Source organism: Dioscorea cayenensis, chromosome 9, assembly GCF_009730915.1.
Source record: "Dioscorea cayenensis subsp. rotundata cultivar TDr96_F1 chromosome 9, TDr96_F1_v2_PseudoChromosome.rev07_lg8_w22 25.fasta, whole genome shotgun sequence".
Lineage (NCBI taxonomy): Eukaryota > Viridiplantae > Streptophyta > Magnoliopsida > Dioscoreales > Dioscoreaceae > Dioscorea > Dioscorea cayenensis.
This window is the reverse complement of record NC_052479.1, coordinates 22,355,410-22,379,309: the sequence shown is the minus strand read 5'-3', so window position 1 is coordinate 22,379,309 and position 23,900 is coordinate 22,355,410. Positions and strand designations below refer to the sequence as shown.

General features: G+C 41.8%; 2 non-coding genes across 2 annotated transcripts; one reads left to right on the top strand and one right to left on the bottom strand.

The window, feature by feature from the left end:
* Nucleotides 1-16,159: 16,159 nt before the first annotated feature.
* On the top strand, nucleotides 16,160-16,267 carry LOC120269702. The gene has a single exon (XR_005539342.1). It is a non-coding gene; the product is annotated as a small nucleolar RNA R71 (small nucleolar RNA).
* A 2,672-nt stretch (nucleotides 16,268-18,939) lies between these two features.
* LOC120269706 lies at nucleotides 18,940-19,045 on the bottom strand. Its single transcript, XR_005539346.1, has one exon. It is a non-coding gene; the product is annotated as a small nucleolar RNA R71 (small nucleolar RNA).
* Nucleotides 19,046-23,900: the final 4,855 nt, after the last annotated feature.

The window sequence follows — 23,900 nt, the reverse complement described above, 5'->3', positions numbered from 1 at the left end:
GATTGTAGCAGGTTACTGTAGTAAAACATTGTAGTAAGTATTGTAGCAGATATTGTTCATAGCCATCCAAAAACAAGATTTCCAAAGAATCCATATGGGTGTGTGGATTCCCGATTCCAGCCCTACTTAAGCCCCGACTCAGCCTGATTTTTGGGATCTTTTTTTCCCCTTTCTTCAATTTTCATCCATCTTTTGGGAGGCCGTCGACTAGGGTTTGGAGAGGCTTTTGGCACATCTTTGGAGTAGTTCTAAGGATTCAAAAGTGCGCTCCACTTGAAATAAGGTTGTTGAGAGAGCTTTCATCGGCACCGATCTGACGAGGTGTGTCCTAGGCCGGACAAGGGGACCTTTGAGAAGACTATGGCTACTCCACAAGACCATCGACATGACTATTGAGTGGGTTTTCTTGTGGAACACTTGTTTTTACTTTCAATTTCATTGTTGATTGTATTGTGCTCTATGGAGAGCTAAACCCCTAGTGTGTACTTGGATTTTGTAAAACCCTAGGATGTTATTGTTTCATTGATCTTTTATTATGCTTTCCCTAATTCATGTTTCAATTGAGTTCCAATCTTCAATGCTTGTTGAATAATTTCTCCATTAGATTGAAACTAGGGTTGAGAGCCATCTTTGGTAACCGTTGTAGATGAGTGACACACTATGAGGGTTAGACATTGCTTGATTGGAGAGGGTTAAGAAGGTGAGTCGAGAGGTAGCGGAGCATCCCCTTTCCCCTCTGGTGTGATTTATCCTATATTCATTTCCTTGAGTTCTTTGCGGTCACAATAGAATGAAGTTCTAGAGGATGAAAATCAGCTGAGGCTTACTTGCACGAGCAACAGAGTGAAGCATTGAAGTGACCCTAGTGTCTTGGGCTTAAATGTGACTAGGGGTTTTCGCCTAGACCAAAGGGTTAGGTCTATACATCAGAAGAAGGTTTATCACTTGGACTCCATAGAACTCCATGAAACTTTATACAGTGTAAGGTGTTGAGACTGAGCGATTTCTCCTCCTTGACATAGTGTATAGTTAGTAATGGTTGACCTTAGATTTGGAACCATGTGCTTAAGGATTTCCATCACTCAATAAGTATTGATTATGAAGTATAATAGTGGGTCTTGCAATTGAAATGTTAATCCTTGGGGGAGCATTGTCCGAGTACCCCACATCTATTAATTGCCTTTGACAACGCCCCATGCGTGTGACCCGCAAGTGAACAGGTTTGTCGAGTAATAAATCCCAAATGAGTGGGGTATTGTATCCACAGGGAGTAGGAAGTAAAAATACTTAAATTTATACTTGACAAGGTCCCCTTGCTTATATCCCACAAGTGCACGGGTTTGTTGAAGTAATAATCCCGGATGAGCGGGGTAAAATCCACAAGGAGTAGGGAGTAAAGATACTTAATTCGATTCTTAGCTATGTAGAGTATCAACAATGATAAGTGTGGAATTGATTCAATTCTCAGAAATTAAAAGCAACAAGTAAGAGAGTAAAAGTAAGGAGGAGGCAAGGTAATCGATAAAGATGGGGTACTCGGATGATGCTTCACCTAGGATAATCGCTTCAAGTGCAAGAACTCTCTATTATGCTTCCTAATCAATGCAATGGTGAGTCATGGAAATCCTTACACACATAGTCCCAAATCTAAGGTCAACTATGCCTAACTCTATACATGTCCCGGAGGAGAAATCGAACAATCTCAACACCTGGCACTCGCATAGAGTTGCAATGAGCTCTAGGGATTCCAAATGATAAATCTCTTCCTAGATTTAGACCTAACCCTTTGGTCAAGGCGGAAGGTCCCTAGCCACAATTAAGCCCTAGATACTAACATCACCTCAACGCTTCACTCCATTGCACGCGCAACTAGGCCCCAGCGGAGGTTCATCCCTTAGACCATTCACTCTATTATGGACACAAAGAACTCGAGGAACGGAGGTAGAATCTATCACGTCGGAGGGGAAAGGGGACGCTCCTGTACCTCTCGACTCACCCTCTCAACCCTCTCCAACCTAGCTTTGTCTAACGCTAGTGGTGTGTCACTCACTCACAAGGTTACTAACAAGAACTCTCAACCCTAGTGTCACTCTAGGGGAAATGTTCATACAATCAAGTATTCAAGGTTGGAAATCACAATAAACATCAATTTATTGGAAGCATAATAAAGAAGTTCAATGAAATGAATACATCCTAGGGTTCACAATCACCCAAGTACCCACTAGGGGTTTAGCTCTCCATGGAGCTAAGTACAATCAAAGAAATAGAATGTAAAAGCAATGACTCCATAAAGAAACCCCCTCGATAGTCGTGTCGATGGCCTTATGGAAAGTCCTCTACTCATCGTCCAAGGATTCCTTCGTCCGGTATAGGATACGCCTCGATCGAAGCTCCCCTACCAACCTTCTTCCTAACGGAATCACGTTGTCGGAGCCGTAGAACCTCTCCGAAACCTTGGCCAATACCCCTCGAAACCCTAGCCGAAGCCCTCTCGCAAGTTAGGGAAAAGATGGAGAAAAGAATTCCAAAATTGGGGCTAAATCGGCTTTAAATAAGGCTGGAATCGGGCGACTACATGGGCGTGGACGGTACACGCGGCCGTGTGGAATTTCCACACGGCCATGGATAATTTCCACACGCCCGTGTGGATTCTCTGTTTCTGTGATTTTCGACCGACTGTGAACAGTAACGCCTGTGGATAATTTCCACACGCCCGTGTCGGAATGCTCGAATGTGACTGTCTTTGTGCCCCTCCAAATGGATGTGCCCACTCGAATACGAGGAGGTTGGCACACACTCTAGCATCTCACACCTGACCTATGTCTTCACGTTTGAACCTTAGCAAGATTTCCTCCAAAATTGGTGCATTATGATCCACATTAGCCTATTTCCTTCATACTCGGCCTTACAACCCTACCTGCATAAAAATAACATAAAAACACACATATTAGTGTAAAAACCCATAAGGAAATAATGCTTCGTATTCATATCACACAAGCACTTATCAATACTTAACCACGTGAAAGTGAATAGTGATAGTGTCAATAAAACAAAATGAAAACAAAGATAGAAGGAAACAAGAATGAGAGGCAAAAGTAAGTGAGAAGTAAGGCAATCGATAGAAGTGGGGTACTCGGGCAATGCTCCCCTTAGGATTAATGTTTCAAGTGCAAGATCAACTATTATACTTCCTAATCAATGCTCAATGAGTCGTGGAAATCCTTAAGCACATGGTCCCAAATCTAAAGTCAACCGTGACTAACTCTACGCTATGTTTGGTGGAGAAATCGTTCGGTCTCAACACCTCACACTGTGTAAAGTTGCCTGGAGTTCTAGGGAATCCAATTAATAAACCCTCTTCCTATGTACAGACATAACCTTTTGGTCCAGGCGAAAGGTCCCTAGTCACATCTAAGAACCAGACACTAGAGTTACTTCAACGATTCACTATGTTGCTCTCGCAACTGAGCCCCAGCAGATTTCATCCTTTAAAACTTCACTCTGTTGTGACCACAAAGAACTCAAAGAAATGGAGGTAGGATAAATCATACCTTAGGAGAAAGGGAAGCTTCGCTACCTCTCGACTCACCTTCTCATCCCTCTCCAATCAAGCAATGTCTAACCCTCGTAGTGTGTCACTCAATTACAATGGTTACCAAGATGAACACTCAATCCTAGTGTCACTCTAAGGTAGAAATCTTTCAACAATCATTCAAGATTGGAACTCAATTGAAACATCAATTAAGGAAAGCATAATAAAAGATCAATGAAACAATAACATCCTAGGGTTTACAAAATCCAAGTACTCACTAAGGGGTTTAGCACTCCGTGGAGCACAATAGAATAAACAATGAAATCTAAAGTAAATACAAGTGTTCCACAAGAAGAACCCCCTCGATAGTCTTGTCGATGGTCTTGTGGAGTAGCTAAGTCTTCTCCAAAGGTCCCCTTGTCCGGCCTAGGGCACACCTCGTCCGATCTATGCCGACGGAAAGCTCTCCCAATAACCTTCTTCCAAGTGAATCACTGTATCAAATCCCTCAAACCACTCCAAAGACTTGCCAAAAGCCTCTCCAAACCCTAGCCGAAGGCCTCCCAAATGTTGGAGAAAAGTGGAAGAGAAGAGGGGAAAAAGATTCCCAAAATTGGGCCAAATAGTGGCTTAAATAGGGCTGGAATCGGGCATCCACACACCCCTATGGATCTGCTATGACGGGCCTGTGGAATTTCTACACGGGCGTGGGGAATTTCTGCACGCCCATGTGGATTCTTTGGAAATCCTAGTTTCGGCCGGCTGTGAAGAGTGACTACTACAGTACTTGCTACAATACTCGGTCAAAACACTCCCAATTCCACACTTTTTATCGAGGCAACATAAACGGGCACACGTTTATACCGTAGATCGCAACTCTTCTTCAATCAAAGGCTTCATTTGTGAAGATCTTGTTATTAATGCATAAGATGGGATACGCAAATATGACTGCCTTTGTGCCCCTCCAATTCATTGTAATGATTTTAATTGATGGAGGTTGGCACACATTCACGTATCATGGAGTCCCACTTGTGTCTTCGCTTTTGTACTTTCCAAGATTCCATCAAATAATGTGTTTATGATCTACTTTTGTCTTCTTTTCTCAATACTTAGCTTCACAACCCTACATGCGCAAAAGAACACAAATACACATGTATTAGGGTTTAAACCTGCTAAAAGTAATGCTCATCATAAGGAAAGAACACTTTGCATTCTTATCACACAAGCACTTATCAAACTCCCCCACACTTAAGCTTTTGCTTGTTCTCAAGCAAAGAAATACACAATGAAACATAGAAGAAGGAAATATTGAAAGTGCTCGGCCTTAAGTTCACCAAAACATGCAAGGAGAGCATTCTACAAGTAAGCAAAATTTCAACACTATATACGAAAAATCAATGCTCTTGCCAAAAACTCGAATAAAAAAGGATAACAAACCCGAAATCGTGTAAGTCTATGTAAACTCACTCAATTCAACCCAAAGTATAGTCCTCAAAGTCCTAAGTATATGGGACTTATTTATCTACAAAATATAACAAAATAAAAAGATGGTAGTAGCTTCACACATCCTTTAAGGTAGTCCTTTCCGAAGTGGCCGGTAAGATGGCTTTCACACTTTTGAGGTGGTAGCTTTCACTCATCCCATGAGATAGCTCTTTCTCTCATTAGGGCATAACTAGTGTCCGACTTATGAGAGTAGCAACATACAACATAGGTGGTAGCTCTTTCCACCCTTAATGCACAAACAACAAATAAATTTTTTTTTCAGCAAAATTAACAAAAGAAGTAACACTAACTAGTCCCTTTAATATTAAACATAAGTTTCCAAAAGAGTTTAAAGAGCGAGTAATTCAACAAGTGTCATTCGGGCAAAAATTCCTAGAAATTCAAGTAAAAACTAGAGCATGAGAATATTCAATGTTAAAAATTCTCCTAAACTCAAGAATACAATTATTGCAACTATGGTGAACTGCCATTGCCTATGTGAGCATGTATGTAAATCACAACATTTATAAAAGACATGTGCAATGTGAACTCCCCCAACGCACACTTAAGTTGTACATTATCCCCAATGTACACATGCAAGCTCAAAAATAGTGTATATCAATCAAGAATATATGTGGGAGAATCAATCGGAGCAATACTCTCATGACTCCTAGTATTGCATGTGATGGAGCTTAATTCTTGGAAGTGATGTTCAAACGGGTTGTGAAGCACACACGGGCAAGTGACAAAACACCTTGGCCGTGTCTATGACTAGTTCTCGATTCTCATACTGACAAGACCATCTGCACGCATACACAAGGAGGTTCAGTGAAGTTCAAGAAAACAAAAACAACTCGAGTATATAAAAGATAGAGCAATGAATACAACTCTAGACAAAATAAAAGATAAACTAAGAAGGAAGATCCTTCCTGAGTGTACAAGTCCAAAATAGAATGCAAAAATAAAGAAATGAAAAACACATCAAATGTCAGTGTCATCCTCTGGCTTGGCTGTTGCCGCTGGATAGTCAAAAGATACCGGTGGATCAGGTGATGGTGAGGCCGGAGGAGCCGGAGGTCAGCTAATCAATAGCTGTTGTAACCGTCAAAACTAGGCCATCACATCAGTATACTATGCTGACTATATCGCTCGAATCTCGATGATCTTAGACCATAATACACTCACAGCACTCTCGAGCCTCTCAATACGATCATAGGCTCGGGAAAGGGTGAGCGTGCACCCTGGGATCTCGGTCTTCATCTGTGTGGAACCCTCTGCTGCGTCTCCTCCGCCCTCTGCGCTCTCTGTAGTAGATGTAGCAAAAATGTAAGCTCCAGGCCCATATTTGCGCACTAGTCCCATCATCCTGATCGTATTGAGTCCAAGAGGGGCAAGAATAACCGTCTTTTCGGCCCCTCAGATAGAATCCACAAGGCCCATCCCCATAATAATCTAATGACATAGGGTCCAACAAATAATACTCCCACTCTCACATTCTGGCCCTCATATCTCAGGAAGTCTGCCACAACGTGCCCCTAGGTAAATCGGCATGGTCCGGACCATAGAATATAAATAAAGTAACCCCTGCTAGCTCAAAATACCAGTAGATCAGCCGGGACAAACATGTGGCTTTGGATACTCCTATTTCATAATGCTCATGTCCACACAAAGCTTGGTATGCTTGCGGTGGGGTCAAGGTATCAGGATAATCCGTCGACAAGTGTCCATACACCTCTGTATTTGTATATGCCTCTTCATACAAGCCCATGCACACTGAAAACTCAGTGACACTCATGCTAAACAGACGCCTGAATGCTCTAAATTATATGACATTAATGATGTCAAATCTCCTATATGGCTGCTCGAACTCGAAGGATGCCAGTACCTCCAATGTCAGTGGCAGAATAGCTGGCTCTTGGATTGACAATAATCTCCGCCAGGTTTCCACACCCAACAGCCCGTCAATCTCATCGGCCCACTCATTACCTCGCTGGACCTCACTTAGCACACTCAAGTCCACGAAATGAGACTGTCCAAACCTAAGTCTCGATAACCGCTTGAATCGAGTCTGACGCTCGGGATTCCAAAATTCAATGTGTACTATCTCAGATGGAGTCTCCCTTGGATGCTTATCCACTTGCTTCTTTGAACACGGTGCCATACCTGCAATAATTGATGAAGAAATGATCAAAGAAGCTCAGGAAACATTTATGCGGCCACATGTCAATACTCGCAAAATACAACTTAAAACCAGGTCTGAACTCTTTCTAAACATGCATAAGCCATTCTAGAGTGAAAATTTACACCACACCTCCACTTTTAATCCAATAAAAAATAAGAAATGACAAATAAGAGGGGGGTAAAATGTTTACCGATTAAATGGGTATGAAAACTTTGAAATTGGTGTGGAGATTGAATAAAAACCCTCAAAATCAGAAATGCGAGGTCGGGCAAATGATCAAGAACCTTCTTTGAGAATTTGAGAGGATAATGGAAAAGAAAACTCGGGTCTCTTGGAATTCTGTAGATCCACACGGGAGTGTGGAAATTACCCACGCCCGTGTGGCTTCACAGGAGAGCTTCATAGGGGCAGGTGCACGCCCCTGTGCCCTCTCGGGAATACACTCAAGTCTCTCTGAATGCATACACAAAGGCGTGTGGAAAATACCCACACCCGTGCGCCCGACCCACAGGGGCATTTATAAGTGCTTGTGTGATAAGAATGCAAAGTGTTCTTTCCTTATGATGAGCATTACTTTTATCAGGTTTTAGTGCTAATACTTGTGCATTTGTGTTACTTTCATGCATATAGTGTTGTGAAGCTGAATGTTAAAGAAAGAAGCCAATGTCGATCGTGAACGCACTATTTGGAGGAAATTTTGAGAAGGGTCAAACGCGAAGACATAAGTCGGGTTCAAAATGCGATAATGTGTGCCAACCTCCGTGGATTCAAGCTAGCACAATGGTTTGGAGAGGCACAAAGGCAGTCACATTCGAGCATCCCGGCTTGTGCATTGATACCAATGTCTTCACCGATGAGGCCGGTTATCGAAAAAAGTAAAGCGATCTATGATGTAAACGTGTGCCCGTTGATGTTACCTCGATGAAAACATTGATTCGGGAGTGCTTTGGGCCGGTACTATAGCAGGTACTATAGCAAACACTGTAGAAAATTATTGTAGTAGGTACTGTTCACAGCCGGCCAAAAAAGAGAATTTCTAGAGAATCCACACGGGCGTGTGGAAATTATCCACGACCGTGCGGAAATTCCACAGGCCCATGTGGCAAATCCACAAAGGACATGTGGATGCCCGATTTCAGCCCTATTTAAGCCTCGATTTCAGCATTCTTTTAACTATTCTTTCCCAACTTTGAGAGGGGGATGCGGCTGGGGTTTTGAGAGGTATTGACATGGTTTTTGGAGAGGTTTTTCAGCTTCAACATCGCGCTCCACTTGGAAGAAGGTTATTGGGAGAGCTTTCGTCGGCATCGATCCGGTGAGGTGTATCCTAGGCCGGACAAGGTAGACCTCTGGAGGAAACAAGTTTTCTCCACAAGAACATCATCACAAATATCGAGGAGGTTTTCTATTTATTACTTGTTTTTACATTTGATTTAATTGTTAATTATAACTAGCTCCATGGAGATCTAAACCCCTTAATGGGTGCTTGGATTTGTGAACCCTAGGATGTATTTGTTTAATTAAACCTTCTATTATGCTTTCATTAATTGATGTTTTATTTGAGTTCCAATCTTGAATGCTTGATTGATTGAATTCTCCCTTAGAGTGACACTAAGGTTGAGAGTTCATATTGGTAACCTTAGTGAGTGAGTGACACACCACTAGTGTTAGACAAAGCTAGATTGGAGAGGGTCGAGAGGGTGAGTCGAGAGGTAGCGGAGCGTCCCCTTTGCATCCGATGTGATTTATCCTATCTCCATTTCCTTGAGTTCTTTGTGGTCATAGTAGAGTGAATGGGCTAAGGAATGACCTTCCGCTTGGGCTTATTTGTAGAGGCAACGGAGTGATGTGTTGTAGTGATTTTAGTACCTAGGGCTTAATTGTGACTAGGGACCTCTCACCTGGACCAAAGGGCTAGGTATATATCTAGGAAGAGGGTTTATCAGTTGGAATCCCTAGAACTCCATGCGATCCTATCCGTGTACGAGGTGTTGAGATTGTTTGATTTCTCCTCCGGGACATAGTATAGAGTTAGTCACTTTTGACCTTAGATTTGGGCCCGTGTATTGAAGGATTTCCACGACTCATTAATGCATTAGTTAGGAGGCATAATAATCGGTTTTGCACTTGAAACGATTGTCCTAGGTGGAACAATATCCAAGTACCCCATTTATATCGATTGCCTTATCTCTCACTTACTTGTTCTTTTCTTTCTTGCTTCTTTTATTCTTGTTTACATTACATCTTGTCAACACAATCATTCTTCATCTTCACTTGGTTAAGAAACAATTTAAGTATTTTTACTCCCTACTCCCTATGGATACAATACACACTCACCTGATATTTTATTACTCGACAAACACGTGCACTTGCGGGACATATGCAAGGGGCATTGTCAAGCATCCCCACACCCCTGTGGCTTCTCTGTCTAACCTGAGAAACTCTAAGTGTTTCACACGCCCGTGCAAAAATTCCCCACGGGTGTTGACTTGTATAGGGCCAGTTCACAGGGGCACTCCCACGCCTGTGTGTTTATCACAGTGTCATCCACAGTGGCGAGTCCACGCCCCTGTGTCTACTCAGGAAAAATGTCTAAATCTCTGCTGGAAGACACACGCCTATGTGGAAATTTCTACACGGGCGTGTGTATCTCAGAAGGTCATTTACAGGGGTGAATCTACACCCCTGTGCCTTCTCTAGGTGAGCTCTCAGTAGAGAACCATGGGCATGTCGAAATTCCAGACGCCCGTGCATTTTCTCTAGATGCCTTAGGGGAACTACAGGCTCTACAGAAAATTCCTGCACATATAAAAACACTCAGAGCCTGCTTCTAGCATGCAAAATATACCAAAGAAAAATTGAAAACATGCTCAAATGACCAACAATTTCGCCATAGACATTTATGCACACGATAACACCTACTCATCTACAAGAGAATCACGGCGATGAATCAAAACATATAGACACCAACACTCAACATCATATTGATGCAAACACAAAACTAACAACTAACAAAACAGTAAGTGCTTGGGTTGCCTCCCAAGAAGCGCTTGTTTAACGTCACTTAGCTTGACATTTTTTTTCTTACCTCACAGGAGCTCATAGATGAAGGTTTCCCTCTTACCCATGACTTGGAAGCATAATGAACAAAACCTCTTAAAGGTAGAAGAAGAGTTGTCGAGCTTGGTACCACTTAACAAGGGTTTGTCCACCTTGTTCGGTTCTTGCACATCCCCAATAGCCTTGGAGCATTTCTTGTGGCATCTCCTCACATGCTTCATCTTTCAAAGCACCTTCTTCATGATCCCCAGAGTAGATGGTATTTTCTCTTCTAGACCAAGCATCATTAATTCTTTGCTATCCACCTCTTGGTCTAGTAACCCCTCGTATGGGTCCGGATTCAACATTTCCTGCACATATTCATTGATTAGTTCATCAATGGTGTCAAGAGAATATAAAGTATCATCAAAGTCAAGAGAATGTCGCATGGCTTCAGCGAGGCGGTATGTGAGCTTGTCATTTCCAACCCTCTGTGTCAACTCCCCATCGTCCATATCGATTAATGCCTTGGAAGTGAGCAAGAATGGCCTCCAATGTATCAAGGGAATATCTGCATCCTTATCAACATCCAACACTATGAAATCTACAGGAAATATGCACTTGTCAACCTTGTCAAGCACATCTTCAATGATGCCCCTCGGATGTCTCACCGTCTAGTCCGCCAATTATAAAGTCATCCAAGTGGGCCTAGATTGTCCCACGCCTAACTTTTGAAGAAAAGAGTATGGCATGACATTGATACAGGCCCCTGAGTCTGCCAATGCGATCTCTTCACCCAAGTTGCCAATGTTGCATGGGATAATGAAGCTTCATGGGTCTTTGTTCTTGTTCGGCATATTCTTTTGCAAGACCGCCGAACAAGAGGCATCTAAGATCACTGATGCACTCTCTTTCAACTTCCTCTTGTTGGTTAATAGTTCTTTCAAGGCATCTAAGAGCACAGGACTATAGTGGTTCACTGTAGCAGTTACTGTAGCTCATCAAGGGGTTCTCGGCTAAAAACTGGAAATCCCGAGGGGTTGGCATATGGCCGGTATGCTGACCCATTTACCCATCGGGATCTGGGTATTTAAAGGCTAAAAGAGGGTATCTTCTTGAAGGAGGCGAGGGTTTGAAAACCACTTCCACACCACCATGAACCAGTGCTTTTAGAGGGCAAAAAGAGAGGAAATCTGAGCATTCCTCCGCTGGGAGAGAAATATTTAGGAGGATCCACTTGAAGGACTTCATTGCTTGGAGGGTTAAGACAATGGGAAGCCACCCCTTTGAGTGGCGTCCTCGAAAGGCTTTCTCTGGGGATTTAAGCGTCATTCGGTCTTCAAGTTTTGAGGGACTGTTCCTCATTTTCCTTTTAGTTGTTTGTATAGATTGTTTGGTTGCTTTGTTGAACATGAACAACTAAACCCCAAGGTTATCAGATGTAGGTGATCCTTGGGGGTGAACTTGTGATGTTTTGGATTATTTGAGTAATTTATGCATGATTGGCTTGTTTGATTCTTGTTTGGTTTTCTTGATTGTTTTGGTACATTTGATTGGGTGATGTATCAAATTCTTGGTAGCACTTTGTAGCATGACCATTGCCTTAGTGCTAGACTCCACCAAACTTGGAAGGGATTATTGTATAAATACACCGTGACCGATGGGTATTTGTACCCCTCCATTCCTAGGGTTGAAAACTACTAGTGTTTCTACCCTAACTTGTGAAAACCATCATTCTCCTTGCAAACCGTGTGGGAAGTTAGGTGGAAAGAATTCCTTATTCAACACTTGCATCGGGTTTGTGGTCAATTACCGTGACCATCGGGTTAACCTAAGTTTTGGTTTTCTCGGTCCAACTAGCCACATACTTAACTTTTCTAATATCCTACTCACTTTAGTAAACCCTTTGAGGACCCACATCCGTTACCATTTTCCAACCTTTAGCATTTCCCGTGTTTTAAATTTGTCATACTTCTTAAGATTTTTTCTTGCTTTTCATTTTCGCTTTCTCCTTCTTTTCTTTTCTCTTGAATTGGAATCGGTGAGCTAAACAACAAGTAAGAAGTGAGTAAAGTAGCTCATCGGGCCCCATGTGAATACAACCCACTCGTGCGTGCGTGAGTAGTTTAATACTTGACGACCCCGTACGCTTGTGGGTGTTCACACTCTGTGTCAATCAAAGTTTTTGGCGCCATTGCTGGGGACCCCATTGAGGAATATTTGGAAAGCTTTAAACCTGTTGATTTAGTCTTTTCTTTTCATTTTGTTTTCACTCTTTTGTTTTGTTTTTGTGTTTTTCTTGTTCTTGGTTATTGACCCTTTGTTAATAGTCCATCATTGTATTTCTTTTATATCTTTTTACTTTAATCATGTGCATAACAAACAATTATTTTACTCCCCCCCACCTACAGGGTCATTACCCTCACTACTCAGATGAACCAGTTCAGGTGGGCATCATGGACTTCAATGATAATCAGCGGAAGGAAGGCTTTTGTGAGGACTCACTTATGCAATTTGTTCAAAATTAAGGAGCTCAGTCAATCTTCAATAAATATTTTGAATCAACCTAGGGAAAGTTGGCAGAAGATGTTCTCTCATCCAGTAGTCAGCCCAACTATATTCATGAAGAAATAGACAATAGACTGGAGAGACCTCCCGAGTTAACCTGTCCATATAATAAGGATGTTATTCAGTCAATATTTGAAAGCGTAGAAGAGGTGATCTACTCCCAGAGGGATGATTTGAATACATTTGAGTCATAACTTTAGGTGAAGGAATACAGCTTGAGCAGTGATGGTAACTTAGAAGAAATGGAGGAGCTCGAGGAACGCGATTTTAGAAATTATGGAAGGGTCAAGTCATCAATTGAAGAACCTCCAGAGCAAGAAGTGAAACCCCACCCTGAGCATCTAGAATATGCCTTCCTAGTAGATGAATCGACACTCCATGTTGTCATCTCTTCGGATTTAACAAGGGAACAGAAGGACCAACTCTTGAGCGTGCTGAGAAGGCACAAGAAGGCAATTGCGTGCAAGATTTCTGACATTAGATTAGTTAGCCCATCTTTTTGTACTCATAAAATACTTATGGAGGATAATCACAAACCCATAGCAATTCCACAATGAAGACTCAACCCCAACATGATGGAGGTCATGAAGAATGAAGTCATAAAGTTGCTTGATGCGGGCATTATCTACCCGATCTCTGATAGCGCTTGGGTGAGCCCAGTGCAATTGGTGCCAAAGAAAAGGGGAATGACAGTCATCACTAATGAAAAAAATGAGCTTATTCCCACAAGAACAGTCACAGGTTAGAGAGTCTGTATTGAATATAGGAAACTCAATGATGCTATGAGGAAGGATCATTTCCCTTTACTATTTCATTTACCAGATGCTTGACAGACTTGCGGGACATTCATACTACTATTTCTTGAATGGTCTTTCTGGATACTTTCAGATTCCTATCACCCCAGAAGATCACCAGAAGACTACTTTTACTTGCCCTTACGAGACATTTGCGTATCGTCAAATGCCCTTTGGGCTTTGTAATGCACCAGCTACATTCCAAAGATGCATGTTAGCAATCTTTGAAGATTTGGTTGAAGATATTATGGAGGTGTTTATGGATGATTTTTTGGTCTTCGGGGATTCATTCGAGTTGTGCCTTAAAAATCTTGAGCGAGTCTTAAAAAGGTGTGAGGAGACTAATTTGTTTCTTAGTTGGGAAAAATGCCATTTTCTGGTCAAGGAGGGCATCGTACTCGGTCATAAGATTTCAAGGAGAGGAATTGAAGTAGACAGAGCAAAAGTGTCCACCATTGAGAAACTACCTCCCTCAAGTTCATTGAAGGCAATCAGAAGCTTTCTGGGACATGCAGGGTTTTATAGAAGGTTCATCAAAGATTTTTCTGCAATTGCCAGACCATTGACAAAACTCTTGGAAAAAGATGCACGTTTTGAGTTTAATGAAGATTGCATGAATGCCTTCCTTTGTTTGAAGAAGAAACTTGTTGAAGCACTAATAGTGGTTTCTCTAGATTGGAACTTACCTTTTGAGGTGATGTGTGATGCAAGTCACTATACAGTGGGTGCAGTATTAGGACAAAGAATGGATAAACACTACCATCCTATTTATTATGCAAGTAAGACTTTGAATGATGCACAGGGGAACTACACAACCACGGAGAAAGAATTGCTAGCGGTGGTCTTTGCTTTTGATAAATTTTCGGTCATATTTGGTGCTATCCAAGTTAATTGTTTATACTGATAACTCTGCCCTCAAATACCTGCTGAATAAATCAGAGGCCAACCCTCGATTGATTCGTTGGGTGCTTCTACTACAAGAGATTGATCTAGAGATAAGGGATAAACAGGGGGCAGAAAACTTTGCCCTCTGATCATTTATCACGTCTTGAAGGTCCTAATGATGACGAGTTGAAAGGAGAAGGGATAATTGACACATTCCCCATGGAACAATTATGTAGTATTCAAATAGTGACAGAGGATGAGACTCCGTGGTTCGCTAACATTGCCAACTACCTAGCAACAAGAATCTTACCTAAGTGGCTTACTCATTAACAAAAAAAAAATTCTTCACCGATTTGAAGCACTATATAGGGGAAGACCCTTATTTGTTTAGAGTTTGTGCTAGATCACATTGTCAGGAGATGTGTTTTGGTGAAAGAAGGACAGGATATTTTGTGGCACTGTCATTCAGGCCCGACCGAGGGGCATTATAGTAGGAACAGAATGGCTAAGAAGGTTCTTGATGCAGGGTTTTACTGACCCACAATTTTTCATGATGCTCAAATGATTGTGCAGCATTTTGATAAGTGCCAAAGAGCCAGTAGTATCTCAAAAAGAGATGAAATGCCGCAAACGTGGAATCAGGCTTGTAGAGATATTTGATGTTTGGGGGATAAATTTCATGGGCCCATTTCCTAGTTCTCAAGGTAACAAATTCATCCTTGTAGTAGTGGATTATGTCTCCAAATGGGTGGAGGTGCAAGCACTTCCATCTTGCGATGCGAGGGTCTTGGTGAAATTCCTCAAGAAATTATTCTCGTGATTTGGCACTCCAAGGGCAATCATTAATGACCGGGGAACTCGCTTCTGCAACTCCCAACTCAAAAATGTTTTGAAACTGATATGGGGTATCACATAGAATCTCAACTGCATATCATCCCCAAACAAGTGGTCAAGTCGAGGTATCTAATAGGGAATTGAAGAGAATCTTGGAGAAAATGATAAGTCATCACTGGAAGGACTGGGCAGATTAACTTGATGATGCACTCTGGGCATGCAGAATGGCATTTGAGATACATATTCGATCAACTCTTATTTTCCATTTTTCTAAGTCGGTCATCCGGGTCTCCAAACCTGAAACTTTATTTTCCATTTTTCGGGGCTTGTTGTTGTTGTTGTTGGAAACCCGGTTGTGCTATGCCCTTTTTCTGCCCTTGGTTACCCCATGAGAAATTGGGGTGACTCCTCCAACCCTGGTTGTAGGTGTTGCTATAAGGATTGTTTTGGTTTCTCATTGCATTACCCACAAAGTCACCTTGCTCAATAGGTGAAGTACCACCAACGATTATCAGGCAATCAGATGGGACATGTCCTCCCACACGTCCATCACAATTTGTTATGGCCACTAATCTAGGAGAAGTTAGAGTGTCTAACTTCTTACTCAATGCCTCCACTTGGGCCACCAACGATGTAACCGCATCGATCTCATGGGGTCCGGACACTTTTTTCCATTTCGTTACATTCCACTGGTAGCTATTCATGGCCATTTCTTTTGCTAATTGTCAGGCTTCATCGGGGGTCTTGTTCGCCATTGTACCTCTTGTGGTGGCATCTAGAAGTTGTCTTGTACATGGATTTAACCCTTTGTAAAAGGTCTGAATGATCATCCATTCGGGGAATCCATGTTGTGGGCACTTCCGCAAAAGATCCTTTGAACCGCTTCCATGACTTAAACAAGAACTCAAAATCCATCTGAATAAATGATGATATCTCATTGTGAAGCTTTGCTGATTTTCCCGAGAAAGTACCTTGCAAGAAAAGCTTCGACCAAACAATTGAATTAGCTCCTGCTTTTATAAAGAATGGATGCTCGTGGTAAAGAATGTAACCACTAATTAGCTCTTGCTTTTATAAAGAATGGGAAATCCCTCAATCTAATAGCATTATCCGTAAAACCATTAATCTTCAGCATGTCACAAACTTCCAAAAAATTCTCAATGTGATTGTTTGGATCCTCATCGGCCAAACAATTGAATTGCGTTGACTGCTATTTCATCTGGATGAATGCTGGCTTCAGCTAGAAGTTCGGAACCGTAATTGGGGGTAGCACAATGCTAGATTGTGTCCCCAGTATTGACTTTTTGGCGTAATTAGAGAGCGTTCTCTATTGTTCATTCTATTCCGCCATGTTGTCAGATCCTTTAACTTCCACTTCTTCGAAGTGTACATTCAAGTTCAGGCCCCTAGTCACATCTAAGACCCAGACACTAGAGTCACTTCAATGCTTCACTCTATTGCTCGCGTAACTAAGCCCATCGGAGTTCATCCTCTAGAACTTCACTCTATTGTGACCGCAAAGAACTCAAGGAAATAGAGGTAGGATACATCACACCGGAGGGGAAAGGGGACGCTCCGCTATCTCTCGACTCACCCTCTCAACCCTCTCCAATCAAGCAATGTCTAACCCCCATAGTGTGTCACTCATCTACAATGGTTACCAAGATGGACTCTCAACCCTAGTGTACTCTAGTGGAGAAATCATTCCACAAGCACTCAAGTTTGGAACTCAATTGAAACATCAATTAAGGAAAGCATAATAAAAGATCAATGAAACAATAACATCCTAGGGTTTACAAAATCCAAGTACCCACTAAGGGTTTAGCTCTCCATGGAGCACAATACAATCAACAATGAAATCGAAAGTAAAAACAAGTGTTCAATAAGAAAACCCCCTCGGTAGTCATGTTGATGGTCTTGTAGAGTACCCAAGTCTTCTCCAAAGGTCCCCTTGTCCGGCCCAGGGCACACCTCGCCGGATCTATGCCGATGAAAGCTTCCCCAATAACCTTCTTCCAAGGGAATCACGGTGTCGGATCCCTCAAACCACTCCAAAGACTTGCCAAAAGCCTCTCCAAACCCTAGCCGACGGCCTACCAAACAATGGAGAAAAGTGGAAAAGAAGAGGGGAAAAAGATTCCCAAAATCGGGTTGAATCGCGGCTTAGATAGGGCCGGAATCGGGCATTCATACAGGCGTGGGAAATTTCCACACGCTTGTATTGATTGTCTGGAAATCTTGTTTTCGGCTGACTATGAACAGTGATTGCTACAGTGTTTTAGCCCAGTAACCTGCTACAATATTCAGCCAAAACACTCCCAATTCCACACTTTTCATCGAGGCAACATAAATGGGTACACGTTTATGCCTTACATCGCAACTCTTCTTAATCAAAGGCTTCGTTGGTGAAGATCTTGTTATCAATGCACAAGTCGGGATATGCAAATGTGACTGTCTTTGTGCCTCTCCAAGTCATTGTAGTGACTTGAATTCATGGAGGTTGGCACACATTCATGTATCTTGGAGTCCCACTTCTGTCTTTGCATTTGTTCATTACAAGATCCCACCAAATAATGCGTTTGCGATCTACTTTTGACTTCTTTTCTCAATACTTAGCTTCACACCCCTACATGCGCAAAAGAATACAAATACACATGTATTTGTGCTTAAACCTGCTAAAAGTAATGCTCAACATAACCAAAGAGCACTTCACATTTTTATCACACAAGCACTTATCAGCCTTACCTCTCACTTACTTGTGCCTCTCATTCTTGTTTCTTTTATCTTTGTTCACATTACATTTTATCGGCATTATCATTGTTCACTTTAACATGGTTAAGTAGCAATTTAAGTATTTTTACTCCCTACTCCCTGTGGATACGATACCCTACTCACCTGGAATTTATTACTTGACAAACCAGTGTACTTGCGGGTCACACATAAAGGGCCTTGTCAAGTTTTTGGCACCATTGCTGTGGAGTAGGCGTTTAGAGATAGTTTGCACTTTGTTATCTTAGCTATTCATTCATTCTATTTCATATCTTCTTTTTCTATCATCGTTCTAATTTTGTTTACTTTATTTTATTGCAGCTCCAGGTTATGACCCAAGGGAACCCTTCGACATTGCTTGAAGGTGATCTTGAACTTGAACATATACTCAAAAGAAGGGGTAAAGAACCTGTACTAGAATCGTCAAATCTAGTTGAACTGAAAGTTGAAGGATCTGACAAGATGGTGAAACAGAATGAACAACAGAGAACACTCTCTGATTACACCAGACTGTTAGTATTAGGGACACAATCTAGCATTCTGTGGCCCCAAATCACAGCTCAAATTTTGAGTTAAAGCCGGCATTCATCCACATGTTACAGCAGTCCGCATAGTTTATTGGTTTAGCCGATGAGGATCCAAACAGTCATATAGAGAATTTCTTGGAAGTGTGTGATATGCTCAAGATCAATGGTGTTATGAATGATGCCATCAAGTTGAGATCCTTCCCATTTTCCCTAAAGGGGAGTGCGAAGCAGTGGCTACACTCATTACCTAGAGTATCGATCACTACATGGGAGGAGATGGTAGAAGCTTTCCTTGCCCGTTATTTTTCTCCCGAAAAATCTGCAAAGCTTAGAATGAGATCTAATCCTTTGTGCAAATGGAATTGGAGTCTCTATTCGAGACATGGGAAAGGTTCAAGGAACTCCTTCAAAAATGTCCTCAACATGGGTTTCTAGAGTGGATCTCATCCCTTTTACAATGGTTTAAACCCAAGTACAAGACAGTTATTTGATGCAGGGGCAGAAGGTACCTTAGGTAGCAAGACCCCCGAAGAAGCCGGTAATTAATTAAAGAAATGGGGTTGAACAGCTACCAATAGAATGATAGGGAGAAGAAGAAAGTGGTCGGCATCCATGAGATCGATGCGGTTACATCGTTGGCGGCCCAAGTGGAGGCATTGAGTAAGAAGTTAGACACTATAACTTCTTCGAGATTGGCGGCCATAATGAGTTGTAACGGATGTGGAAGGGGCATAGCCCATCCGATTGACCGATAGTCGTTGGTGGTATACCCTCCGTTGAGGAAATTGACTATGTGGGTAATGCAATAAGAAACTAAGGCAATTCTTATAGCAATACCTACAATCCAGATTGGAGGAACCACCCTAATTTCTCATGGAACAACCAAGGGCAACAAAAGGCCATTGCACCATCAGGTTTCTAACAACAACAAGCCCCAAACATGGAGAATAGAGTTTTAGGCTTGGAGACCCAAATGACAGATTTGGAGAAAGCCTTGACTAGATTTGTACAAATCATCATATACATGGTTCCAATCAGTCAAGGCTACACTTCACAACCACACCACTTCATTGCACAAGCTAGAGAATCAAGTGGGGCAAATTGGGAAGTCTCTATCAGAGAGACCACATAGTAGTTTACCTAGTAATACTGAAACCAACCCATGTAAACATGTGAAGGCGATCACTTTGAGAAGTCATCATGAGGTTGAGGGCAAACTTACTAGTGAGAAGACCAATGTTGAGGCACCGGAGGTCATAGAGGTTAACGAAAGAGTTAACAAAGAAAAAGTGGTGGCACCCCCACCTTACAAGCCAAGAATTCCTTTTCCTTCAAGATTGAAGAACGACCAAAATGATGAGCAATATAAGAACTTCTTGTGTCTATTTAAGCAAATGCACATCAACATTACTTTTGTAGAGGTGACAAGTACCCCTTGCTTATATCCCGCAAATGCACGGGTTTGTCGAAGTAATAATCCCGGGTGAGCGGGGTCGAATCCACAGGGAGTAGGGAATGAAAATACTTAATTTGGTTCTTAGCTATGTGAAATATCAATAGTGATTGGTGTGAAATTGATTCAATTCTCAATAATAAAAGAAACAAGTGAGAGAGCAAGAATAAAGAAGAGGGTAAGGCACTCGATAAAGATGGGGTACTCAGATGATGCTTCACCTAGGAAAATCGTTTCAAGTGCAAGAACTCTCTCTATTATGCTTCCTAATCAATGCAATAGTGAGTCGTGGAAATCCTTACATACATAGTCCCGAATCTAAGGTCAACTATGCCTAACTCTACTCATGTCCCAGAGGAGAGATTAAATAACCTCTCAACCTCGCACTCGAATAAAGTTGCAATGGGCTCTAGGGATTCCAAGTGATAAATCACTTCCTAATTATAGACCTACCCCTTTGGTCGAGGCGGAAGGTCCCTAGCCATAATTAAGCCCTATATACTAAGATCCCCTCAACGCTTCACTCCATTGCACGCGCAACTAGGCCCCAGCGGAGGTTCATCCCTTAGACCATTCACTCTATTATGGCTGCAAAGAACTCAAGGAACGGAGGTAGAATCTATCGCGTCAGAGGGGAAAGGGGACGCTCCTGTACCTCTCGACTCACCCTCTCAACCCTCTCCAACATAGCTTTATCTAACGCTCGTGGTGTGTCACTCACTCACAAGGTTACCAATAAAAACTCTCAACCCTAGTGTCACTCTAGGGGAAATGTTCATACAATCAAGCATTCAAGGTTGGAACTCAGAATAAACATCAATTTATTGAAAGCATAATAAAGAAATTCAATGAAACGAGTACATCCTAAGGTTCACAATCACCCAAGTACCCACTAGGGGTTTAGCTCTCCATGGAGCTAAGTACAATCAAAGAAATTGAATGTAAAAGCAATGAATCCATAAAGAAACCCCCTCGATGGTCGTGTCGATGGTCTTGTGGAAAGTCCTCTACTCGTCGTGCAAGGATTCCTTCGTCCGGTATAGGATATGCCTCGATCGAAGCTCCCGTACCAACCTTCTTCCTAATGGAATCATGATGTCGGAGCCGTAGAACCTCTCCAAAACCTTGGCCAATATCCCTCGAAACCCTAGTCGAAACCCTCTCACCAGTCGGGGAAAAGACGGAGAAAAGAATACTGAAATCGGGGCTGAAATTGGCTATAAATAGGGCTGGAATCGGGCGACTACACGGGCGTGTATGATGTCACACACCCCTGTGGAAATTCCACACGCTCGTGTGAAAAATCCACAGTGGCGCTCACATGGGCGTGTGGATTCCCTATTCCAGCCATATTTAAGGCCGATTTCAGCCCCGATTTCAGAATTTATTTTTTCCATCTTTTCCCCAACATGAGAGAGGATGGCGGCTAGGGTAATGAGAGGTATTGGCTAGGGATTGGGAGAGGTTCTATGGCTCCAACATCGCTCTCCGTTTGGAAAAAGTTAGTGGGAGAGCTTTCATCGGCACCGATCCAGCGAGGTGTATCCAAGGCTGGACAAAGGGACCCTTGGACAAGTAGAGGACTCTCCACAAGACCATCACCATGACTATCGAGGGTGTTTTCTATGGATTCTTTGCTTTTACATTTGATTTCATTGATTGTAATTTGCTCCATGGAGAGTTAAACCCCCTAGTGGGTACTTGGGTATTTGGGAACCCTAGGGTGTATTCGTTTCATTGAACCTCTTTATTATGCTTTCAATTAATTGATGTTTTATTTGAGTTCCAATCTTGAAAGCTTGATTGTATGAATACACTCTTAGAGTGACACTAGGGTTGAGAGTTCTTATTGGTAACCCTTGTGAGTGAGTGACACACTACGAGAGTTAGACAAAGATAGATTGGAGAGGGTTGAGAGGGTGAGTGGAGAGGTAGCGGAGCGTCCCCTTTCCCCTCTGGTGTGATTTATTCTACTTCCATTTTCTCAAGTTCTTTGTGGTCATAGTAGAGTGAATGGGCTAAAGGATGACCTTCTGCTGGGGCTTAGTTGCGGGTGCAACAGAGTGAAGCGTTGAAGTGATTTTAGCACCTAGGGCTTAATTGTGGATAGGGACCTTCCACCTGGACCAAAAAATTGGGTCAACATCTAGGAAGAGGATTTATCACTTGGAATCCCTAGAACTCATTGCAATTCTATACGAGTGTGAGATTGATAGGTTATTCAATTTCACCTCCGGGACATGTATAGAGTTAGGCATGGTTGACCTTAGATTTGGGACTATGTATTTAAGGATCTCCATGACTCATTATTGTATCAGTTAGAAAGTATAATAGAGAGTTCTTGCACTTGAAACGATTGTTTTAGGATGCACAATATCCGGGTACCCCATTTATATCGATTACCTTACCTTCTCCTTTACTTGTGCTCTTTTCTTGTTCTTTTACTTTTATTATTTCACATCTTGTAATACATCTTTCACTTAGTTAAGAAACAATTTAAGTGTTCTTATTCCCTACTCCCAATGGATACGATACCCAACTCATTTAGGATTTTATTAATTTGACAAACATGTGCACTTGCGGGACATACGCAAGGGGCATTGTCATGTATGTGTACATATGTTCTTGTCAGTATGGGAAATGAGAACTAGTCATGGACACGGCCAATGTGGGCCATGTGTGCTTCACAACCTGTTGGAACTTTACTCCCAAGGATTAAGCTCCATCAAACGCAACACTAGAAGTCAGGGGAGTATTGTTTCGATTGTCACTCCCACATTTATGCTTGATTTATTTACTTTCTATTGTGCTTGCATGTATATATTGAGGGCGATGTACATCTTGAGTGTTGGGGATGGAGTTCACATTGCACATGTCCTTTATATAAATTTTGATTGACATACATGTTCACGTAGCCAATGACGGTTCACCTTAGTTGCAATGATTGTATTCTTGAGTTTAGGAAAATTTTAACATTGAATGTTTTCATTCTCTAGTTTGTTCTTGAATTTTTAGGAATTTTTGCCCGATTGATGCTTTTTGCACTACTCGCTCTTAAAACTCTTTTGGAAACTCAAGTTCGTTGTTTAAGGCACTAATTAGTTTTGTTTCTTGTGTTATTTTGCTAAAAAAATGGAAAAAAGAAAAGGGAAAAAAAAATAAAATAAATAGATTTATTGTTTATTTGTGAATTTCTGTGGAAATAGCTACCACCTATGACGTATGAAGCTACTCTCATAAGTCTGATACTAGTTATGCCCTAATGAGAGAAAAAGCTATCTCATGTAATGAGTGAAAGCTACCACCACGGTAGAAAGAGCTACCAACTCAAAAGTGTGAAAGCCACCTTAGCGGGTCCTTGGGAGAGATCTACCTTAGAGGATGTGTGAAGCTACTACCATCTTTTTATTTTGTTATGTTTTGTAGATAAATAAGTCCCTTATACTTAGAACTTTGAGGAGTATACTTTGGGTTGAATTGAGAGAGTTTACACACACTTACAAGATTTCGGATTTGTTGTCCCTTTTTATTCGGGTTTTAGCTAGAGTATTGATTTTTCATATTTAGTGTTGAAATTTTCCTTACTTGTAGAATGCTCTCTTTGCATGCTTTGGTGAACCTAAGGCAGAGTACTTTCAATATTTCCTTTTTGTAAGTTTCAATGTGTTATTTTTGCTTGAGGACAAGCAAATGCTTAAGTGTGGGGGAGTTTGATAAGTGCTTGTGTGATAAAAATGTGAAGTGTTCTTTCCTTATGTGGAGCATTACTTTTACCATGTTTAAGTGCTAATACATGTGTATTTGTGTTCTTTTGCGTATGTAGGATTGTGAA